Here is a 22,777-nt window from a genome sequence, read left to right as displayed (position 1 = left end):
CCCTCAGTCAGGGTTGACCCCAATGCCCCAGCCCAGCACTAGGGAGCTGTTCTGCTTTAGGGAGCAGTGGCGGGAAGGGGGTTCGGTAGGGGGCACCCCCCCTCAGTCAGGGTTGACCCCAATGCCCCAGCCCAGCACTAGGGAGCTGTTCTGCTTTAGGGAGCAGTGGCGGGAAGGGGGTTCAGCAGGGGGCACCCCCCCCAGTCAGGGTGACCCCAATGCCCCAGCCCAGCACTAGGGAGCTGTTCTGCTTTAGGGAGCAGTGGCGGGAAGGGGGTTCGTAGGGGGCACCCCTCAGTCAGGGTTGACCCCAATGCCCCAGCCCAGCACTAGGAGCTGTTCTGCTTTAGGAGCAGTGGTGGGTAGGGGGTTCGGTAGGGGGCACCCCCCCCTCAGTCAGGGTTGACCCCAATGCCCCAGCCCAGCACTAGGAAGCTGTTCTGCTCCAGGAGCAGTGGGGGAAAGGGGGCTCGGTAGGGGGCACCCCCCTCAGTCAGGGTTGACCCCAATGCCCCAGCCCAGCACTAGGGAGCAGTTCTGCTCCAGGAGCAGTGGCGGGAAGGGGGTTCGGTAGGGGGCACCCCCCCTCAGTCAGGGTTGACCCCAATGCCCCAGCCCAGCACTAGGGAGCTGTTCTGCTTTAGGGAGCAGTGGCGGGAAGGGGGTTCGGTAGGGGGCACCCCCCCTCAGTCAGGGTTGACCCCAATGCCCCAGCCCAGCACTAGGGAGCTGTTCTGCTTTAGGGAGCAGTGGTGGGAAGGGGGTTCGGTAGGGGGCACCCCCCCTCACTCAGGGTTGACCCCAATGCCCCAGCCCAGCACTAGGGAGCTGTTCTGCTTTAGGGAGCAGTGGCGGGAAGGGGATTCGGTAGGGGGCACCACCCCCTCAGTCAGGGTTGACCCCAATGCCCCAGCCCAGCACTAGGGAGCTGTTCTGCTTTAGGGAGCAGTGGTGGGAAGGGGGTTCGGTAGGGGGCACCCCCCCTCAGTCAGGGTTGACCCAGCAGGAGCCCGTGGCAGCGAGGCATTGAGTCCCCCTGCCCTAGTGGAACCCCCGGGGTGGGGGGTGCCCCGCAGGCAGGAGGCCCAACGCTCTATGGTCCCATGACGTACCAGGCGGCCCTCGGCCGGCGCCGTCTCTCTCCCGCACTCTATGGTGCGGGCCGGCGGGATGCGGAAGTGACCGCGCGCCAGGCCCTGGCGCCCTCTGGCGGCCCGGCCCGGCCCCGCCCCTGCCGCTCCCGCCCCGCTCCACGGCGCTGCTGCCCGGGCGCGCCGGCCGCCATATTGTCACCGCCGCGGGCCGGGCTCCGGCAGCCCCCGCCTCCAGCGGCCCGGCCAGGTGAGGAGCCGGCTGCGGCCTCGGCAGGGCCCGGCCCGGAGCGCGGGGAACCGACCGGGGGCGGGAGTGTGTTCCCGGATCTGCCCGGGGCTGGGGGCGGGAGTGTGTCCCCGGATCTGCCCTGGGGCTGGGGGGGGCTCGGGGTGTGTCCCCCCCCGGATCTGCCCCGGGGCTGGGGGGGGGCTCGGGGTGTGTGTGTCCCCCTGGATCTGCCCCGGGGCTCGGGGGGGCGGGGAGTGTGTCCCCCCCCGATCTGCCCCGGGGCTCGGGGGGGCGGGGAGTGTGTCCCCCCCCGATCTGCCCCGGGGCTCGGGGGGGCGGGGAGTGTGTCCCCCCCCGATCTGCCTCGGGGGCTGGAGGAGGGTGGGGAGTGTGTCCCTCCCTGGATCTGCCCCTGGGGCTGGGGAGTTCCCCCCACTCGATCTGCCCTGGGGCTGGGGGGATGGGGAGTGTTCCCCCCCCCAGATCTGCACCTGGTGCTGTTGGGGGTGGAGGGGAGGGTTCCCCGAAAAACTGACCCAGGTGCTGTGTGGGGAGGTTCCCCTCAGATCTGCCTGTGATGCTGTTGTGGGAGGGGCAGCATAGAGGGAGGTTACCCCCATCTCCCCAGTGCTATGGAGGGAGGGGGCGGTGGGAGGGGAGCTCCCCCTGGTGCTCTGGGGCAGAGGTCGTCCCCCCCCCCTCACCCTCGGTGCTGTGGCAGGAGAAATCAGCGTGTGCGAAGGTTTCCCCCGTCACCCTAATGCCATAGGGGTGGGAACCACTGTGTGGGGAAGGCCCCCCGCCATCCTCCCTGGTGCTATGGGGTGCTGGTCTAGTGTGGAGAAAGTTTTCCCAAGCTGTATTACCCACTGGTGCTGTGGGGAAGAGAGGCAGTGTGAGGGGAGCTCCCGTCTGTATACCCCACTTCCCACCCTCAGGGCAGGGGTTGGTGTGAGGGGGTGTTCCCCCTCCCCACTCCTCCTAGCGCTGGTGTGGGACGGGGGTGGTTTGAATGAGCATTTCCCCCCTTTCGTATCTCCCTGGTGGTTGTGGGGAAGGCAGTTGATGAGAGTGGAGAGGTGAGATAGTGTTGGGGCAGATTCCCCTCTCGCTGTGTTCCCTGACACACTCCACACACCCCCAGCACCAGAGGGAAGATCTCATTTGCCCTTCCTTCCTGCTGCTGTTGTGGTAGGTGGTCAGTGTTAGAGAACATCCTCTCCACCCATGTCTATGTTCTGTTGGTGCTGCTGGGATTTTGTGGGGGGGGGGGGGGGGAGGGAATCTCCTTTTTGGCCTTGCTGGAAGGGGCTTTCATGATTGATTTAGTTGGGGTTGGTCCTGCTTTGAGCAGGGAGTTGGACTAGAACCTCCTGAGGTCCCTTCCAAGCCTGAGACTCTAGGATCTCAAAGGCCTGGCCTAGTTTCTCGTGGAGGACACATTTCCCAGCCCTACCCATGACTCCTACCATCATACGTCGTCATTCCCAGCCGTCAGTCCCAAGCAAGCCCGCTTGGTAACCGTGATTCTAATCAGGATCCAAAAGCCTCACTCCTGTGCTAAGCGAGGCCCCAAGCAGCCCTCGGATGCCGTAGCTCCCAGCATGCTGTGCCCCATCTTGAGAGGAGTGTTCCAGGCCTCCTGTGCTTGGACTCTTAGGCTCCATGGGCTCCTTTGTTTTATTGCAGGCCTGCTGGACTCTTGGGCCTCTGGCGAGTGGCTAGTGCAGCTTGAGAATGTGTGAGGTTTGGACACCCCCCGTTCTTTAAAAGTAGACACGGACATTTGTGGATGACACCAAGCTGGGAGGGGTCGCAAGCACTGTGGAGGACAAGATTAGGATTCAAAATGACTGTGACAAATTGGAGAACGGTCTGAAATCAGCAAGATGACATTCAGCAAAGAGAAGTGCAAAGTACTGCACTCAGGAAGGAAAAATCAAATGCACAAGTACAAAATGGGGGATAACTGGCCAGGCAGAAGTGCTGCTGGCTCACAAAACGAGTATGAGTCGCCAATGTAATGCAGCCGCAACAAAGGCTAATCCCATTCTGGTGCTTACTGACAGGAGTGTCCTAGGTAAGACGTGGGAAGTAATTGTCCTGCTCTACTCGGCACTGGGGAAGGCCTCAGCTGAAGTAGTGTGTCCAGTTCTGGGCACCAGATGTGAATAAACTGGAGAGAGTCCAGAGGAGAGCAACAGCAATGACAAAAGGTTTAGAAAACCTGACCTGTGAGGAAAGGTTAAAAAACTGGGCATATTTAGTCTTGAGAAAGGAAGACTCAGGGGGCACCTGGTAAGTCTTCAGATATGTTAAGAGTTGCTGTAAAGAGGGTGGTGATCAATTGTTCTCCGTGACTGCTGAAGGAAGGGTAAGAAGTAATGGGCTTAATCTGCAGCAAGGGAGATTTAAATTAGATATTAGGAAAAACTTTCTAACTCTGAAGGCAGCTAAGTTCTGGAACAGGCTCCCAAGGGAAATTGAGGAATCCCTGTCATTTAAGAACAGGCTGGACAAACACTTGTCAGGAGGATGGTCTAGGTTTACTTGGTCCTTCCTCAGTGCAGGACGTGGATGTGTAATGACCTCTCAAGATCTTTTCCAGCCTGACATTTCTGTGATTCTCTGGGCAGAATAAATGAAGCTTCATTCCAGTGTAGCGGAAGAGTACTAGCTCCGTGGATTTCTGTTCCGGGCTCAGAGTGGTCCCTCTCTAGTTTATTGTGGATTGTGCTGTATTAGATGGGTCTATTGCTGGATTATTTCTCTAGTCCTGTAAGTGTACAAGGCATTTTGTGGGTGTGTGATTTTGGACATCTAAAGAAGCATCAGGCTTTTTAGCTGTAACATCACTGGTCACTTCCCCTTCCCTCTGACTATATCAATGTTTGTCTTAAGCAGATTTGTTTTCAGTGAAACCTGCTTTCTGTGCATGCGATTGAAACCACTCCACCTCATTTGCTCTTGCAAGCAAAGCAGAGTCAGGCCTGATCAATGCTTGGAATGAAGATCTCCAAGAAACATCTAGATGGTGCCAGAAGTGGCTTTGGTAATGGAGAGGGTTCTCTCAGAAGGGGGGTTCTCCCTTTAGTCAGGAATAGTGTTCATACCCCATTTTGGTGCTGCAGGGAGGGGCTGTGTGATTCAGCAGAGGATGCTCTGTGCCAAGTCAAGATTGACCCCAATGCCTAGCGGGGACTTAGGGGGCTGCTGGAAGTGCTATCTTGTGGATAAGATGTAAAATCAAGGGCTTGAGCATTTGTGGATATTAAAGATACTATGGTACTTTCTTCAGAAACTGGCTTGTTCACCTCAGTGTCATCTGCAACATTCAATTTAAGTAATTTAATTTTGCTTCCCCCCTGTGATTTCACCTGGTTATGGAATTCTCCTTTAATCTCTGTTGTAAATAGCTGGGCAGTGTTGCTATGTGCTGTTAAACCACTGCTGTGTCCCACCGGAGAGGTAGCTGCATTTCGGTGCTGCTCTGATCCTTGTGTATGTGTTTGCCACGCCCTTTGGATTGCTGATGGAGGGGTGCTATAGACATGTCTGCTTTGTTTTTTTTTAGGGACAGGGCAATGCTGTAAGTGCCTGGTTCCGGGAGGCCTCTCAGCCCATCACTTTTCTCTGTGCTGATGGATGGAAACCACTGATAGCTGCAACGTGGAAGCACTTTTCCTTCCCTCTTGAGCTGATTGCTGCAGTGAGCTCTGCCCGGCCCCGCTGGCCCCCGCACCCGTCTGGAATGCAGCTCACGCCTTTCTCTGCCTCTCCCAGGACAGCTCAGGGCAGCATCTGGGCTAGAGATTAAGCAAGGTTCAAGGTACTAACTTTCTGTTCCTGGAGAATGTGAAATCAATGTCAGTGACCTGGGCCATGTTGTACCATGGTCCTTTCAAAGGGAAAGTCAGTCTGAGACTGTGCCCTGTCTGACCTGGGCTGGAGAGTTGATACTCTTGCAGGCTGTAATATGTATGAAAGTGTTTTGCCAGTCCTGGGATGCTCCCTCAGGTGTGCCCACGTATCTCACTTCTTACCTGCAGTTCCCCTGCTATCCCTGTCCTGGGACCCTACATGATTTGCTCATGCGCTGTTCCTGAGTTGCTCCCACCTCCTTCTCCCTGACTGCTGCTTCTCCAGGTGTGAGGGCAGCAGCCTAGCAATGGAGTGCTTGGGCAGCTTCACCTTGTTCTTCAGCTCGCACATGATGTGCGAGTGCACCGTGACCACATGCTGCTGGCACTGTGCTGCCTCGTCCTGGCCCACTGTGAGCTGGGACCTGGGACACGTGTTTCAGTCTCTTTGTGCCTCAGTCACTAGTCAGGCCCCAGCCTCCTCGCTGAAAATGAGACGTGGGCCGGTGTAGACGCAGCCTGTGTCCCGCAGTGAATGGCTGATGGGTAAGAAGCCAAAGAGGAAGGTCGAGCTTTCCTGAGGAAATGGGGAAGAGGGTATGTGCGGGAGCAATTCATTATGTCTCATATCAAAAGGCTCTTCCCATGAAACCAGTTGGGCTTCTAGCTGCTGCTAAATCAGGGCCGTAGTTGCAAAGCTTTCACTTAAGAAGGACATCTATGGCTAGTCACGCTAGATGATGCATTAATGGGAATTTTGAGGAGGAGCAGAGAGGTTATTGTACCAGTTACTGTATGTGGCCCTGGTGCGAGCGCTGCTGGGTCCAGTTCTGGTGCCCATGGTTCAAGAAGGATGATGATAAATGGGAGGGGTCAGAGAAGAGCCACGAGAATGATTAAAGGGTTAGAAACCTGCCGTACAGTGATAGACTCCACATGCTCAGTCTATTTAGCTGAACAAAGAGAAGATTAAAGGATGGCTTGATTAGTCTGTAAGCACCTACCTGGGAAACAAATATTGAATAACGGGCTCTTCAGTCTAGCAGAGGAAGGTCTAACATCCAAAGGCTGGAAGTTGATGCTAGACAAATTCAGACTGGAAATAAGGTGTACATTTTGGACAGGGTAATTAATCAGTGGACCAATTTACCAAAAGTCATGGTGGATTCTCTGTCACTAACCATTTTTAAATGAAGATTGGACGGTTTTCTAAAAGATCTACTCTAGGAATTTTTGGGGGGAAGTTCTATGGCCTGTGTTATACCGGAGGTCAGACTAGATGATCACAGTGATCACTCTGGCCTTGGAATCTATGAATCTGTGTGTAACAGGACTTGAAATAGGTTGGAGATTCTGAATTCTGGGGCTATGAAATATCAATTTGATTATTATACCTTAATTTAGGGTAAACAATGAGGTGACAAAATTTGCACATGATACAAAACTACTCAAGATAGTTAAGTCCCAGGCAGACTGCGAAGCTACAAAGGAATCTCACAAAACTGGGTGATTGGGCAACATAATGGCAGATGAAATTTAATGTTGATAAATGCAAAGTAATGCACATTGGAAAACATAATTCCAGCTATACATATAAAATGGTGGGGTCTAAATTAGCTCTTACCAGTCAAGAAAGAGATCTTGAGTGGTAACAGCATCCTCAGCAAGTCTGCAGATGACACTAAGCTGGGGGTAGAGGTAGATACGCTGGAGGGTAGGGACAGGATACAGAGGGACCTAGACAAATTAGAGGACTGGGCCAAAAGAAACCTGATGAGGTTCAGCAAGGAGAAGTGCAGAGTCCTGCACTTAGGACGGAAGAATCCCATTCACTGCTACAGACTAGGGACCAAGTGGCTAGGCAGCAGTTCTGCAGAAAAGGACCTGGGGGTTACAGTGGACGAGAAGCTGGATATGAGTCAACAGTGTGCCCTTGTTGCCAAGAAGGCTAACGGCATTTTGGGCTGTATAAGTAGGGGCATTGCCAGCAGATCGAGGGATCTGATCATTCCTCTCTACTCAGCATTGGTGAGGCCTCATCTGGAGTACTGTGTCCAGTTTTGGGCCCCACACTACAAGAAGGATGTGGATAAATTGGAGAGAGTCCAGCGGAGGGCAACAAAAATGATTAGGGGGCTGGAGCACATGATTTATGAGGTGAGGCTGAGGTAACTGGGATTATTTAGTCTGCAGAAGAGAAGAGTGAGGGGGGGATTTGATAGCTGCTTTCAACTACCTGAAAGGGGGTTCCAAAGAGGATGGATCTAGACTGTTCTCAGTGATATCAGATGACAGAACAAGGAGCAATGGTCTCAAGTTGCAGTGGGGGAGGTTTAAGTTGAATATTAGGAAACACTATTTCACTAGTAGGATGGTGAAGCACTGAAATGGGTTCCCTAGGGAGGTGGTGGAATCTCCTTCCTTAGAGGTTTTTAAGGTCAGGCTTGACAAAGCCCTGGCTGGGATGATTTAGTTTGTGTTGGTCCTGCTTTGAGCAGGGGGTTGGACTAGATACCTCCTGAGGTCCCTTCCAACCCTGAGATTCTATGATTCGATGATCTTGGAGTCACTGTGGATAGTTCTCTGAAAACATCTGCTCAATGTGCAGCGGCAGTCAAAAAAGCAAACAGAATGTTGGGAGTCATTAGGAAAGGGATAGATAAGGAGACAGAAAATATCATAATGCCTCTATATAAATCCATGGTACCCCCACAGCTTGAATACTGTGTGCAGATGTGGTTGGCCCATCTCAAAAAAGATGTATTGGAATTTGAAAAGGTTCAGAAAAGGGCAACAAAAATTATATGGGTTATGGAACAGCTTCCATGTGAGGAGAAATTAATAAGACTGGGACTTTTCAGCTTGGGAAAGAGACGACTAAGGGGGGATATGCTAGAGGTCTATAAAATCATGAGGGGTGTGGAGAAAGTAAATAAGGAAGAGTTATTTACTCCTTCTCATAACACAAAAACTAGGGGCACCAAATGAAATTAATAGGCAGCAGGTTTAAAAGGAAAAAAAGGCAGTATTTCTTTACACAATGCCCAGTCAACCTGTGGAACTCTTTGCCAGAGGATGTTGTGAAGGCCAAGACTATAATAGGGTTAAAAAAAGAACTAGATAAGTTCACGGGGGATAGGTCCATCAATGGCTATTAGCCAGGCTGGGCAGGGATGGTGTCCCTGGCCTCTGTTTGCCAGAAGCAGGGAATGGGCGACAGGGGATGGATCACTTGATGATTCCCTGTTCTGTTCATTCTCTCTGGGGCACCTGGCATTGGCCACTGTCAGAAGACAGGATCCTGGGTTATATGGACCAGTCTAGTCGCTCTTATGTTCTTATTTATTTTTAATATTTATTATGACAAGTGGAGTGTCCTTGGTTGAAATCTCAATTAAAGGTGGCCACTCAAGTGGTCTTTCATAATGTGTAGAGAAAGCCTGAAAGGGTTTTAAAAAATGTTTTTCTAGGTTTTTTTTTAAACTTTAGAAATATCTGGAATGTCCGAGTGTGTTGATACCCAGTTCTTCTGGAGGACTTTTGGGGCTGTTGAATCTTTAACAAAGCCAAGTGTTGAGAGAGGAGCTTATGAATAGGTGTTAACATAGATAGACAAAGGGGCAGAGCTTGAGGCAGCACTGAATAAAAATCACTTCCCCATTCAGGTTTAACTGGATGGCCTCACTGACGTCATTTTATCAGTTTCCTAGACCTTCACAGAGTCTTCTAGGCCAGTGGTTCTCAAACTTTTTTTTCGTGGACCATTTGAAAATTGCTGAGGGTCTCGGTGGAGCACTTAATGATCCTTCCAAATGTTGTCTGTGCCATGAGCTAATTAGCATAAAGCGCTTTGGATAAAAGGGCTATATAAAAAACCTGTTAATACTAGTCCACCTTTTTTGTTCTGCAAATAAAAGCCCACAACTCATATTTTAATATCAGTAGCCTTACCTTTCTAATGCGATGGATGTGCCCTCTCTGCCCTGCCGCAGCACCCCCGAGCTGGGGCTGGGAAGCAGGGCCATTTCTCCCCAGTAGCCGCAGCCCTGGAGCTGGGGAAAGTTGCCTCTTTCTCTGGCCACCGCAGCCATAGACATCCCAAATTCTCCCCCGACCCCCTCTTCTCACCCCACTGCCCCCTCCCATCCACCTACCCCCTATTCCCCCCAAGGCCACCACCTCACCTTACATGTGCATCTTCTCCAGGGTCCAGGCACATAATTAGTGGAGCCACGCCTGGGTGGCCCTTCATTCTCTTGTGTGCAGCCGCCCAGGCACGCACCTTAGATGGAACTATCCGCGAACCACCTGAATGGAGCTCATGGACCACGGGTGATCCACAGACCACAGTTTGAGAACCTCTGTTCTAGGGGGAAAAGGGTAGACGAGACATGAATTTCCAATGAAAAATAACAAGCGGAAAAGATCTGTAGAATTGACTTTCATTGTTTCTTTGTAGATCATAAAGGGCACAAGTCATTTTACTGTCTGTGCAGCCCCCTGAAGAGGATTGTGCTGCAGTATTACTCATCACATTGTTATGTCTGAGCACAGTGCCTAGCATTATAGGCCCCTAATCCCTGATTGAAGCTTTTGGGCTCTGCAGCAATACAACTATAAATCATCATCTATATTAATTCTATGCAAGGGTCTCAAACCCCTTTGCAAACATTCACTTGTGAATTGTTAAAACATTTCTGTGAGGTGGGTAACTATCATTATCCCCATTTTACAGATGAGGAAACTGAGTCACTGACGTGCCCGAGGTCAGAGTTGGAGTTGGTGGCAGAGCTAGGAATGCCCTTAGGAATCCTGACTCAAGCTGCCAGTCAGAACTCCCATGTTGCAGTACTTTCCCCTGTGCCTACTGTCTCTCAGTGCCTCAGTGTGGCGTAGGAGGTGCTGTGCTGTTGGGGGCTGCCATTTTTCAGATAGGATTCTGTGCCCACCAGAGCTCTGTCTGTGGGCATCACAGTGCAGAATCAGGGCCCTTGATTGCCACCACTGCCCCTTTATAAGGCCGATTTTGATCCCCCTTGTAATCTCCACCCACAGAAAACAGAATTCCTCAAGCTTTCAAAGACTTACAGTGAAGCCTCATTGCCACCGCGACTGTTTTCTGAACATCTTGAATCCATTAAGGACTTTTTGAGATTAAAAACTTACAATCTCTCCCTTTTGAAATATTTGTATATGTCTGACTGTCTGACGTTTTTGTCTGTGCGCTCAGTGAAATCACACTACACCACAATGTGTGAACTGTAGCAAGGTTTTGACATTAGCTCATGCAAGAGGCAGTTTTCAAAGGGAGGAATACTAAAATGTTTAAACTGCAATTATTTGAAATCTAAGCATGATTCCCTGTTGGTGGAGCTGAAATAAGAAAAAACCCACGGCATCGAGAATATTTTTCTTGGTGATGTAAAGCTATCCAGAGCCACTTCTCCAAAAGTGAAAGAAAACTTCATTGTTAAGAATCTCAGATAGTCTTGAGTCTCTTTCAGGGCCGCCCCGAGGGGGGGGCAAGTGGGGCAATTTGCCCCAGGCTCTGCAGGGGCCCCCAAGAGAACGGCTGAGGCTCCCGGGCCGGCCCCGCCTCCGCCCCCTCCCGGAGCCTCAGCGCATCCAGGAGTGTCCCTGAACAGCTGCAGCGTGGCTCCGGCGGGGCCGGAGCTCCTCTCCGCTCAGAGCCGCGTGGTAAGGGGGCGGGGCTGCGAGCTCAGGCCCCGCTGGAGCTTGCAGCCCCGCCTCCTTATCACGCGGCTCTGAGCTGGGGGGGAGCTCTGGCCCCGCTGAGCTTGCGCCACCCACCGGCTCTGAGCGGGGGGGCAGCTCAGGCCCCGCTGGAGCTTGCAGCCCCGCCCCCTTATCACGCGGCTCTGAGCGGGGGGGCAGCTCAGGCCCCGCTGGAGCTTGCAGCCCCGCCCCCTTACCACGCGGCTCTGAGCTGGGGGGGAGCTCAGGCCCCGCCGAAGCCATGCTGCACCGCTGTTCAGGGATGCTCCTGGATGCAACGCACTGAGGCTCCGAGTGAGGGGAGAGCCAGGGGTAAGGGGCTGGGGGGTGTTTGGATAAGGGGCAGGGAGTCCAGGGGACAGGGAGGGGGCAGAGGTTGGGGTGGGGGCCAGGAACGGGGGTTGGATCGTGGGCATTCTGGGGTCTGTCAGGACTCAGCGGGGGTGGATAGGGGTCGGGCAGTCAGGGGACAGGGAGCAGGGGTGGGGTCCCGAGGTGGTGGTGGTGGTGGGGTCTCTGGGGGATGGTGAGGGGGGCAAGGAGCAGGATGGGTCGGGGATTCTGAGGGGGGGTGGGCAGTCGGGGGCAGGAAGTGGGTGGGGGTCGGATAGGGGGCAGGGCCAGGCTGTTTGGAGGCACAGCCTTCCCTACCCTAAAGCTCATTCAGCAGTTTGAGGCTTGCAGAAGAGCCAAGCTGTGAGCTTTTCCATTAGGGCTCCCATCCCTTTCGCTTCTCAAATGCCAAATTCTAGTCTGTATTTAATTTCAGTGCCATAGGGAGATTCATGTCAGGGGAGGGGAGCGTCAGTTAAAATTAGCCACTGGGGCAGGGGTCACATGAGAAGGGCAATATCCTACACCACCTACATCCTTCCCAACCCTACCAAGGGAGACCCCCCTCCCCTGCATTCCCTGAGGCTTCAGAGGGGTTAATTCAGTGGTTCTCAAACTTTTGTCCTGGTGACCCCTTTCACACAGCAAACCTCTGAGGGTGACCCCCCCCCTTATGAATTGAAAACACTTTTTTATATATTTAACACTATTGTAAATGCTGGAGGCAAAGCGGGGTTTGAGGTGGAGGCTGACAGCTCGCGACCCCCAGCAATAACCTCATGACCCCCTGAGGGGTCCCGACTCCCAGTTTGAGAGCCCCTGGGTTAATTTGATTTTAGCACCCTGTGTCCATTCACATGCATGTGCTATTTTGAGCATTTCAGTTTTCACAACATAGGCTCATCCCAGATTCTGGAACAAGCTCAAATGCTCAGTTCGTGGAGTATGTACATAAGCTCTACTAAAGACAAACCCACAGTAACCATCTCCAGTTTGTGAGGGACCCCATGGAGCCAGTCTCTAGGAAACACATAAATGCATGGAGGTTAAGTCCATTAATGGCTATTAGCCGGGATGGGTAAGGAATGGTGTCCCTAGCCTCTGTTCGTCAGAGGGTGGAGATGGATGGCAGGAGAGAGATCACTTGATCATTGCCTGTTAGGTTCACTCCCTCTGGGACACCTGGCATTGGCCATTGTCGGTAGACAGGATACTGGGCTGGTCTGACCCAGTATGGCCGTTCTTATGTTCTAACCTAAATGAACCCAAAGTTATGGAGACAGATATGAGTCAAGGAAGCCAGCAGAGTATCAGAAACCTGGAAAAATCTCTGACTGGATGGGCTCAGGCATTTGGTCACAAGCTGAGGTGGTTCAAAAGTTTTGGATTTTTTTTAAGCAGAATTTTTTTGTTTCTTTAAACAATCAAACACAGCAAGCAGCAAATATTTGGCCACACACTCCTGAAACCCCAAATCACGTTCAGGTTTTGGCAGACTAATTTCAGCTTTTCAATTAAAAAAAAACACAACAAATTTTGAAGGAAAGCAGACGTTGTCTGTGATTTTTTTTCTGCTTTTTAAAAACCCCTAGTTTTCGATCCAAAAAAAGTTTTGACGGAAAATATTTGTCCAACCCTTTTAATGAGCTTTAGTGCCTTTTAGCACTAGCTGATGCTGAGAACCAGTGATAACTTGTAAAGAAGTTTTCTCACAACTGGGTTTGTGCCGAGATGCGGAAGGTTTATTTTTCCCAGGGTCACCCGTGGGGGATGGGGGAGAGCAAGTGGGGCAATTTGCCCGGGCCCTGCAGGGGCCCCCATGAGAATATAGTATTGCCATTTTTTTTATGGAAGGGGCCCCCAAAATTGCTTTGCCCCAGGCCCCCTGAATCCCCTGGGCGGCCCTGGTCTCTCTCACTAGCCAAGGTCGTGGATTACAGTGGCAGCCCGTGGCTTGGGGTTTTTTGTGGTGGTTTCAAGGTTTTCAGTTGTGCAAATGGGCTGAGTTCCGAGAAGGAAGGTATTGTTGTCAGGCCTGTGTCTGTCGTTTGGTTCTTGGTGTCCTGAGAGGCTGTTCTGGATACAAGTGACGCTCTGAGAAGTAGGTTGGTAGCTGTATTGTTTGAGAGCGGTGAGATTCTGGAGCTGACTGGAAGCATTCTGGTTTATACAGATATTCACAGTCCCAAATAGTTCCAGTAATGATCTAAGCTGTGAATTGTGGAGGACTGGCCAGCTGAGAGGCACCTGGCCGTGCAGAACAAATATGTCAGATTCACAGCATTTGTAGTGATTAGTGCTGCCCAGCAATCTAGAAATTTCCAACAGTGCTTGGGCCGTCTGTCGCCCTGGCGTTGGGGCCCAGGAGGAACCCGGGGCCATAGTTAGAGAACTTGTTTGACGATTGATGCTAGGTCACCAAAAGATCATCACCCTTTGTTGACCTTCAAGGCGGGGAGGATGAGGTTTACAACTGCATTTATGCTCCTCAGGTGCGGTATCAGTCTCTGAATGTGGCAATCCCTTTCCCCAGGGCATTCCACATCCAAGAGCTGCTGCTTGAAGGAGAGAAAATAAAGATGAGACCCCCCCCTGCTCTTTTGTAGCAGTGCTGAGAGCTGGGGTTCTCAAAGTTCAGGGGAAAGGACTCCTAAGGGTTGGTTCATATGGAACCACTGTGATCACTGGCTGTTACCTCTGCCCCTGTGCACTTCAGCCTTTTGACTCCTTGCTCTTTGAAACCTGCTCCCTCTGATCAGCAGCAGGGAAAACCTGCAGAGGTCTTGGGATTGGAAACATTGATTTGGGGAAAGACACAGATTAATTGCATTCTAGGGAGCAATCCTGCATGACCTCCTGGTCGGGGGTCTGACAGAGCATCTAACCTCACTGAAATACAGCTCCAGCTTTCTTGGCTATCTTATACCACCGCGCTGTCCATTTGCTAAGTTCATGGAAGGCATTAGGATTTCCCACCATCTCAGTGAGGGTCCCCTAAATTTCTCCTTCCCCATATAGTTTGAATGGGAGTGGCTGATGCTCCCATGGTGTACGGCTCATTCTCTCATGAGTTAAGCTACTGCAGTTTTGCTCAGCGTCTGAGTCTTGCCAGGCTCCTCTTGCACATGATGGTGCTTTCCATCCGGTCATCTGGTGGGCTCAGTCTCCTGGCAAAAGACCAAGAGGCAGGCCGTCCCCCACCCCCTCTTCTTGTCGTTTAACTCTATACAACAGGGAAGACAGAGGGCGAGAACTAGGAATCTTGTCATGTGACTAGGCAGATCCAGTTACACCCTTACATGAGGGGCAGAACTTGCTGGCCCCATGGGCCTGAGGTTAATTTTAAATGTGAGGGAAGCGAGCCTGCGACTCTGGAGACCTGGGCTCCGTTTCCAGACTTCCTCTGTGAGCTTGGGCAAGGCATTTAGTTCTTTTGGGCCTCAGTTTCATAAGAACATAAGAACATAAGAAAGGCCGTACCAGGTCAGACCAAAGGTCCATCTAGCCCAGTATCTATCTACCGACAGTGGCCAATGCCAGGTGCCCCTGAGGGAGTGAACCTAACAGGCAATGATCAAGTGATCTCTCTCCTGCCATCCATCTCCATCCTCTGACGAACAGAGGCTAGGGACACCATTCTTACCCATCCTGGCTAATAGCCATTTATGGACTTAGCCACCATGAATTTATCCAGTCCCCTTTTAAACATTGTTATAGTCCCAGCCTTCACAACCTCCTCAGGTAAGGAGTTCCACAAGTTGACTGTGCGCTGCGTGAAGAAGAACTTCCTTTTATTTGTTTTAAACCTGCTGCCTATTAATTTCATTTGGTGACCCCTAGTTCTTGTATTATGGGAATAAGTAAATAACTTTTCCTTATCCACTTTCTCAACATCACTCATGATTTTATATACCTCTATCATGTCCCCCCTTAGTCTTCTCTTTTCCAAACTGAAGAGTCCTAGCCTCTTTAATCTTTCCTCATATGGGACCCTCTCTAAACCCCTAATCATTTTAGTTGCTCTTTTCTGAACCTTTTCTAGTGCTAGAATATCTTTTTTGAGGTGAGGAGACCACATCTGTACACAGTATTCGAGATGTGGGCGTACCATGGGTTTATATAAGGGCAATAAGATATTCTCAGTCTTATTCTCTATCCCCTTTTTAATGATTCCTAACATCCTGTTTGCTTTTTTGACCGCCTCTGCACACTGCGTGGACATCTTCAGAGAACTATCCACGATAACTCCAAGATCTTTTTCCTGACTCGTTGTAGTTAAATTTGCCCCCATCATGTTGTATGTATAGTTGGGATTATTTTTTCCAATGTGCATTACTTTACATTTATCCACATTAAATTTCATTTGCCATTTTGTTGCCCAATCACTTAGTTTTGTGAGATCTTTTTGAAGTTCTTCACAATCTGCTTTGGTCTTAACTATCTTGAGTAGTTTAGTATCATCTGCAAACTTTGCCACCTCACTGTTTACCCCTTTCTCCAGATCATTTATGAATAAATTGAATAGGATTGGTCCCAGGACTGACCCTTGGGGAACACCACTAGTTACGCCTCTCCATTCTGAGAATTTACCATTAATTCCTACCCTTTGTTCCCTGTCCTTTAACCAGTTCTCAATCCATGAAAGGACCTTTCCTTTTATCCTATGACAGCTTAATTTACGTAAGAGCCTTTGGTGAGGGACCTTGTCAAAGGCTTTCTGGAAATCTAAGTACACTATGTCCACCGGATCCCCCTTGTCCACATGTATGTTGACTCCTTCAAAGAACTCTAATAGATTAGTAAGACACGATTTCCCTTTACAGAAACCATGTTGACTATTGCTCAACAGTTTGTTTTTCTATGCGTCTGACAATTTTATTCTTTACTATTGTTTCAACTAATTTGCCCGGTACCGACGTTAGACTTACCGGTCTGTAATTGCCGGGATCACCCCTAGAGCCCTTTTTAAATATTGGCGTTACATTAGCTAACTTCCAGTCATTGGGTACGGCGATTTAAAGGACAGGTTACAAACCTTAGTTAATAGTTCCGCAACTTCACATTTGAGTTCTTTCAGAACTCTTGGGTGAATGCCATCTGGTCCCGGTGACTTGTTAATGTTGAGTTTATCAATTAATTCCAAAACCTCCTCTAGTGATACTTCAATCTGTGACAGTTCCTCAGATTTGTCACCTACAAAAGCCAGCTCAGGTTTGGGAATCTCCCTAACATCCTCAGCCGTGAAGACTGAAGCAAAGAATCCATTTAGTTTCTCCGCAATGACTTTATCGTCTTTAAGCGCTCCTTTTCTATCTCGATCATCAAGGGGCCCCACTGGTTGTTTAGCAGGCTTCCTGCTTCTGATGTACTTAAACATTTTGTTATTACCTTTGGAGTTTTTGGCTAGCCGTTCTTCAAACTCCTCTTTGGCTTTTCTTATTACACTCTTGCACTTAAGTTGGCAGTGTTTGTGCTCCTTTCTATTTGCCTCACTAGGATTTGACTTCCACTTTTTAAAGGAAGTCTTTTTATCTCTCACTGCTTCTTTTACATGGTTGTTAAGCCACGGTGGCTCTTTTTTAGTTCTTTTACTGTTTTTCTTAATTTGGGGTATACATTGAAGTTGGGCCTCTATTATGGTGTCTTTAAAAAGGGCCCATGCAACTTGCAGGGATTTCACTTTAGTCACTGTACCTTGTAACTTTTGTCTAACTAACCCCCTCATTTTTGTATAGTTCCCCCTTTTGAAATTAAAGGCCACAGTGTTGGGCAGTTGAGATGTTCTTCCCACCACAGGGATGTTGAATGCTATTGTATTATGGTCACTATTTCCAAGCGGTCCTGCTATAGTTACCTCTTGGACCAGCTCCTGCGCTCCACTCAGGATTACATCTAGAGTCGCCTCTCCTTGTGGGTTCCTCGTACCAGCTGCTCCATGAAGCAGTCATTTAAAGTATTGAGAAATTTTATCTCTGCATTTCGTCCTGAAGTGAAATGTTCCCAGTCAATATGGGGATAATTGAAATCCCCACTATTATTGGGTTCTTAATTTTGATAGCCTCTCTAATTTCCCTTAGCATTTCATCATCACTATTACTGTCCTGGTCAGGTGGTCGATAATAGATCCCTACTGTTATATTTTTACTAGAGCATGAAATTTCTATCCATAGAGACTCTATGGAACCTGTGGATTCGCTTAAGATTTTTACTTCATTTGAATCTACACTTTCTTTAACATATAGTGCCACTCCTCCCCTGCACGGCCTGTCCTGTCCTTCCGATATATTTTGTACCCGGAATGATTGTGTCCCATTGATTGCTCTCAGTCCACCAGGTTTCTGTGATGCCTATTATATCTATATCCTCCTTTATCACAAGGCACTCTAGTTCACCCATCTTATTATTTAGACTTCTGGCATTTGTGTACAAGCACTTTAAAAACTTGTCCCTGTTTATTAGCCTGCCTTTTTCTGATGTGCCAGATTCTTTTTTATGTGACTGTTTATCATCTGATCCGGCCCTTACATTATACTTCTCATTCCTCTGCTCCTGACTATAACCTGGAGATTCTCTATCATCAGACTCTCCCCTAAGAGAAGTCTGTGTCCGATCCACACGCTCCTCTGCAGCAGCCGGCTTTCCCCCATCTCCTAGTTTAAAAACTGCTCTACAACCTTTTTAATGTTTAGTGCCAGCAGTCTGGTTCCACTTTGGTTTAGGTGGAGCCCATCTCTCCTGTATAGGCCCCTCCCATCCCAGAAGTTTCCCCAGTTCCTAATGAACGTGAACCCCTCCTCTCTACACCATCGTCTCATCCACGCATTGAGACTCTGAAGCTCTGCCTGCCTACCTGGCCCTGCACGTGGAACTGGGAGCATTTCTGAAAATGCCACCATAGAGGTCCTGGATTTCAGTCTCTTCCCTAGCAGCCTAAATTTGGCTTCCAGGACATCTCTCCTACCCTTCCCTATGTCATTGGTACCTAGATGTACCACGACCACCGGCTCCTCCCCAGCACTACACATCAGTCTATCTAGATGCCTCGAGAGATCCGCAACCTTCGCACCAGGCAGGCAAGTCACCATACGGTTCTCCCGGTCATCACAGACCCAGCTATCTACATTTCTAATAATCGAATCCCCCATTACTAACACCTGCCTTTTCCTAGAAACTGGAGTTCCCTCCCCCGGAGAGGTAACCTCAGTGCGAGAGGCAACCCCAGCACCATCTGGAAGGAGGGTCCCAACTATGGGAAGGTTTCCCTCTGCTCCCATTGACTGCTCTACTTCCCTGGGCCCTTCTTCCTCCTCAACAGCACAGGAGCTGTCTAAGCGGAGGTGGGACAATTCTACAGTGTCCCGGAAAGCCTCATCAACATACCTCTCTGCCTCTCTCAGCTCCTCCAGTTCCGCCACCCTGGCCTCCAAAGCCCGTACATGGTCTCTGAGGGCCAGGAGCTCCTTGCACCGACTGCACACATACGCCACCCGCCCACAGGGCAGGTAATCATACATGCGACAGTCAGCGCAATAAACTGGATAGCCCCCACTCTGCTGCTGGGCTTCTGCCTGCATTGTCTCCTAGTTAGTGAAAGGGTGGTTTACGGAAAGTAGTTTTGGACTGTGGTTCGGTTTATAGGTTTTGGGGGGGGCCACGGGGTGTGTGTCCTATTTGTAAAATGTGAGTGTTAGCCCTGCCCCGTCTCACAGGGTGTGTGTGAGAATAAATATGTTAACGTGTGTGAGGCGCTCAGATACGAGGATAATCGGGGCCATATAAGGACCTAAGATTAATGAATGTGAGGGAAACCGCAGGCTGCACTGTAGAAGAGCTGTTTTTGACCATGCATCTTAATGATAACTAAGAATTATAACCTTCCCCCAAGGGGTGGGAGAGGAATGGCCAGGACAGAGCCCTTTCTCTGAGTAGCCAGCTCTGAGGAGAGCCTCTGGCTTCCACAGGAAGCAGCTCTGCTCTGTTTTCACACCAGAGAACATTCTAGTGCAGTTCATGGACCAAATGCCTTCAGTTCACGAGCCTTAAATTGGAGTTGCGCATGCTGTCCAGCAACGGCCAACCCAAGTTCCCTTAGTACGACTCTCCTGGCATGGCAGCGAATAGAAAGAGACCTTCGTTTGCCTTTGTTTGTCTGATTGTAGCGGTTGGTCCCAGCAGAATTCATTTACTCATAGAAATCAGATAGGGAGAAGTCTATTGGGTCCTGTGCAGTCTTCTCCCCTTAGGCCAGGGAAGGTTGTTCTGTGTAATCTATTCTCTAGTGCTTTGTTCAGTCTGGGGCTTCCCCCCTTCCCTGGAGAGAGAATTCTGCTGCACTAATACGTCTCAGGGTCAGGAGAGTGTTTCTGATGTTCTGCCTACATTTCCCTTCATTCTATTCTATTTCTTCTACGTCTGCCTCCATGCTACCCTAAATAATTCAGTTACAAACGGGAATTGTATAGCCAAAAAAACCCTTTACTGCCACATTCTGAGATTTTAATTGCACAAAAGTCAGGAGCTGAGAGTTAATGTTCCCACCTCAGCCTTAACAATGTCTCCTCGCCTGGCTGGGGTAGGGTCCTTTAAGTGAGCACATCACAGTTGTCAGTCTGACATGCTGTTTTGCAGTGACTAAGACTTAAAGGAACTACCTCTCCTTTCACATGGGTTGAATCTCATCTTGCTCCTTAAGCTCTCATGTTGAATTTTAATACTTGCACCTCCAGTCAGAGTTTTGAAGAACAAATGTGTGCTGGTGATTTCCCTGTGAGCCTCCCTTTTGGGATAATCTCAGATGGCTGCATATGTAGCACACAGGCACCATCTCCTCCTCGTTTTCACCTGCGCCATGGACACGGGAGAGTCAGGAAGCCAGAGTAGTCAGCGTCTGTAGGGGAGGCAGGATCAATCCTGGGGCCAGAGCTCTGGGATGCAGATTCCCTACTTCAGGCAAAATGCACCTCAGGAACCTATGTAAATTGTTGTTTGGTTAAATGTGGAAGTAAAGTTGAAGTGCTTTTGGGGTGGTAACCTGGACGCTAATCGTTCCTTCCTGAGGTTGAGTGGCTACTCCTGTGGGTGCTTCATTTATTATTCTCTGATGTGGGATGATCATGGCGTATTTGTGGCCCTTGCCGTGAGCAGGGCATCATCATGTTATGTATTAAATGCATTGTCTTAGGCTCGCAGATGAGGGACAGAATCTGCAGTCCAGCGATGTGCTGCCCGGAGGCAGAGGTCTCCTGGATGGATTCCTCGAATGGTGATCACTTCTCCAGGTGGGCTTGTTGCCTCTTGTGTCTCAAGCAGGCTCCCATCATGCAAACGTTGGAGTGTGTACGTGCCCATTTGCCTGCAGACTATTGGAATCTCTTAGGGCAGGGGTGGGCAAACTATGGCCTGTGGGCCGGATCTGGCCCGCCAGCTGTTTTAATCCAGCCCTTGAGCTCCCGCTGGGGAGCAGGATTCGGGGCCACTCCACATGGCTCCCGGAAGCAGTGGCATGTCCCCGCTCCAGCTCCTACACATCGGGGCAGCCAGGGGGCTTCGCACGCTCCCCCTGCCCCAAGCGCCACCTCTGCAGCTCCCATTGGCTAGGAACCGCAGCTAATGGGAGCTGCAGGGGCGGTGCCTGCGGATGGGGCAGCATGCAGCAGAGCCGCCTGGCCGCGCCTCTGCATAGGAGCCGGGGAGGGGGACATGCCACTGCTTCTGGGAGCTGCTTGAGGTAAGCACCGCCCGGAGCCTGCACCCCTGAGGCACCACCCATGCCCCAACCCTCTGCCCCATCCCTGATCCCCCTCCTGCCCTCTGAACCCCTCAGTCCCAGCCTGGAGCACTGTCCTACACCCCAAACCCCTCATCCCCAGTCCAGCCCCAGAGTCTGCACCCCCAGCCTGAGCCCTCACCCCCCCTCCACCCTCCCTGCCCCAGCCCAGAGCCCCCTCCTGCACCCTGAACTCCTCACTTCTGGCCCCACCCCGGAGCCTGCACCCCCAGCCAGAGCCCTCACCCCCGCGTGCACCTCAACCCTAATTTCATGAGCATTCATGGCCCGCCATAATTTCTATACCCAGAAGTGGCCCTCGGACCAAAAAGTTTTCCCACCCCTGTTTTAGGGACTGTGGCGTGTTCTTGCAGAGGGATAGTCCTAATGCTCCAGTGTGTGTCCCTGTGGTGGGAACCTGAGCATGTCAAGTGGTGATGGGTAACTGCTCCTCTTCTCAGAAAGCTCTCACCTGCCAGGATCCAGACTATCCCCCTTCTCCTTAGTATCGACATGAGGCTACTAGGAGAGAGAGAGAGTCTGTGGGTTCAACTGCCAACAGTATGCATATGAAACTCAGCTAGATATCTCCTTCACCACTAATGCCACCACTACGGTCACTCAGAAGTCAGAATGCCCACAGGAAATCAGTTCTTGGATGAAGAGCAGCTGGCTCAAACTGAGCTTGGGCAAGACTGAAGGTGCTGGTTGGAAAGGGGGAAACACTTTGAAGAACTAGCTGAGAGACCACTGCTGCCACCTTCTGTTGAACTCTTGTCCAGGCCTTCATAATCTTGCATCTCAGCTACTTCAGCATCCTTCTGTCTGCCCTTGACAAAATGCAGTCTTGCCCCACTTGTATCCATTTAAAAAAACTGCTGCAAAAATCATTTCCCTAGCTCATCACTTTGTCACCCCCAATTTGCATCCATCCTCTTGCTCCCTTTTCTTCCCTGACATCAAACCCAACGATTTGTCTTCACTTGGAAGCCTGTCCCTACCCTACCTAGCACCTCAAGTACGCTGTCAAGATGTGGACTCCCACCCCTGCTCTACCAGTGGTTCCAGTCTTCGTTGTCCACTTGTTACATTTTCAAACAAGTACTTCTGTGCCGTCTCCCACATTGCCCCTCACACATGGAGGAACTCCCTGCAAACATCTGAAAAGCCACATCATTTATCTCCTTCAGATCCCTCTTTAAAATTCTCCTTTGCCGTGATGCCTTCAAAAAGCTTGACAGTGGAAGGCTGCTGGTGTGCTGAGACCATTGCCTGCCATGCTGAACAGTACCGTTCCCTTGGATTCCCCCATTGGGCTGTTTGTAGCCATCTGTTGTCTCTTGTCTGATATGGTCAGCTCTTTGGGGCAGGGCCAGCTTTTTGTTCCGGCTGTACATTATGTACCTGGCATAGCAGGGTCCTGATCCCTGACTAAAGCTCCACTGCAATATAAATCATAAACCCCATTCCTCAAGGTGGCGGGAAGCCCTGGGATCCTGTTTGATTCTTCACTATGTTTGGATAACCAGGTTGTGTCAGGGTAAAAATGTCTCCCTTCCCCTCCACCTGGCTAAGAAACTTTGTTCCTTCCTCAAGGCCATGGCCGGCCTGCAGTGATTCGTACATTTATCACTTCCAGGCTGGATCACTGCCATCCCCGTAACTGCAGGTCCCAGCGTTCAGTGTCTTGTCTTGATCTGGGTAGCTAGGCTACACCGCATGCTGGGAGCAGTGATGTTCAGGGACTACATCAAAGGTG

General features: G+C 50.6%; 1 protein-coding gene across 2 annotated transcripts in view; it reads left to right on the top strand.

Annotated features, from left to right (window-relative positions):
- Window positions 1-1,195: 1,195 nt before the first annotated feature.
- LOC120397888 (casein kinase II subunit alpha-like) overlaps window positions 1,196-22,777 on the top strand; it is a 49,716-nt gene continuing 28,134 nt past the window's right edge. Inside the window, exons 1-3 of one of the 2 annotated variants that reach the window (XM_039524524.1) lie at window positions 1,196-1,341; window positions 4,898-5,152; window positions 20,434-20,530. The gene's annotated coding sequence lies outside the window, so the exon portion shown is untranslated. The remainder of the gene's footprint in view (window positions 1,342-4,897; window positions 5,153-20,433; window positions 20,531-22,777) is intronic. The other variant, XM_039524523.1, reaches the window with a different exon arrangement.

The sequence above is a fragment of the Mauremys reevesii genome, linkage group 2, assembly GCF_016161935.1.
Source record: "Mauremys reevesii isolate NIE-2019 linkage group 2, ASM1616193v1, whole genome shotgun sequence".
In the NCBI taxonomy this organism is placed as follows: Eukaryota; Metazoa; Chordata; order Testudines; family Geoemydidae; genus Mauremys; species Mauremys reevesii.
This window is presented reverse-complemented; position numbering and strand designations above follow the sequence as displayed.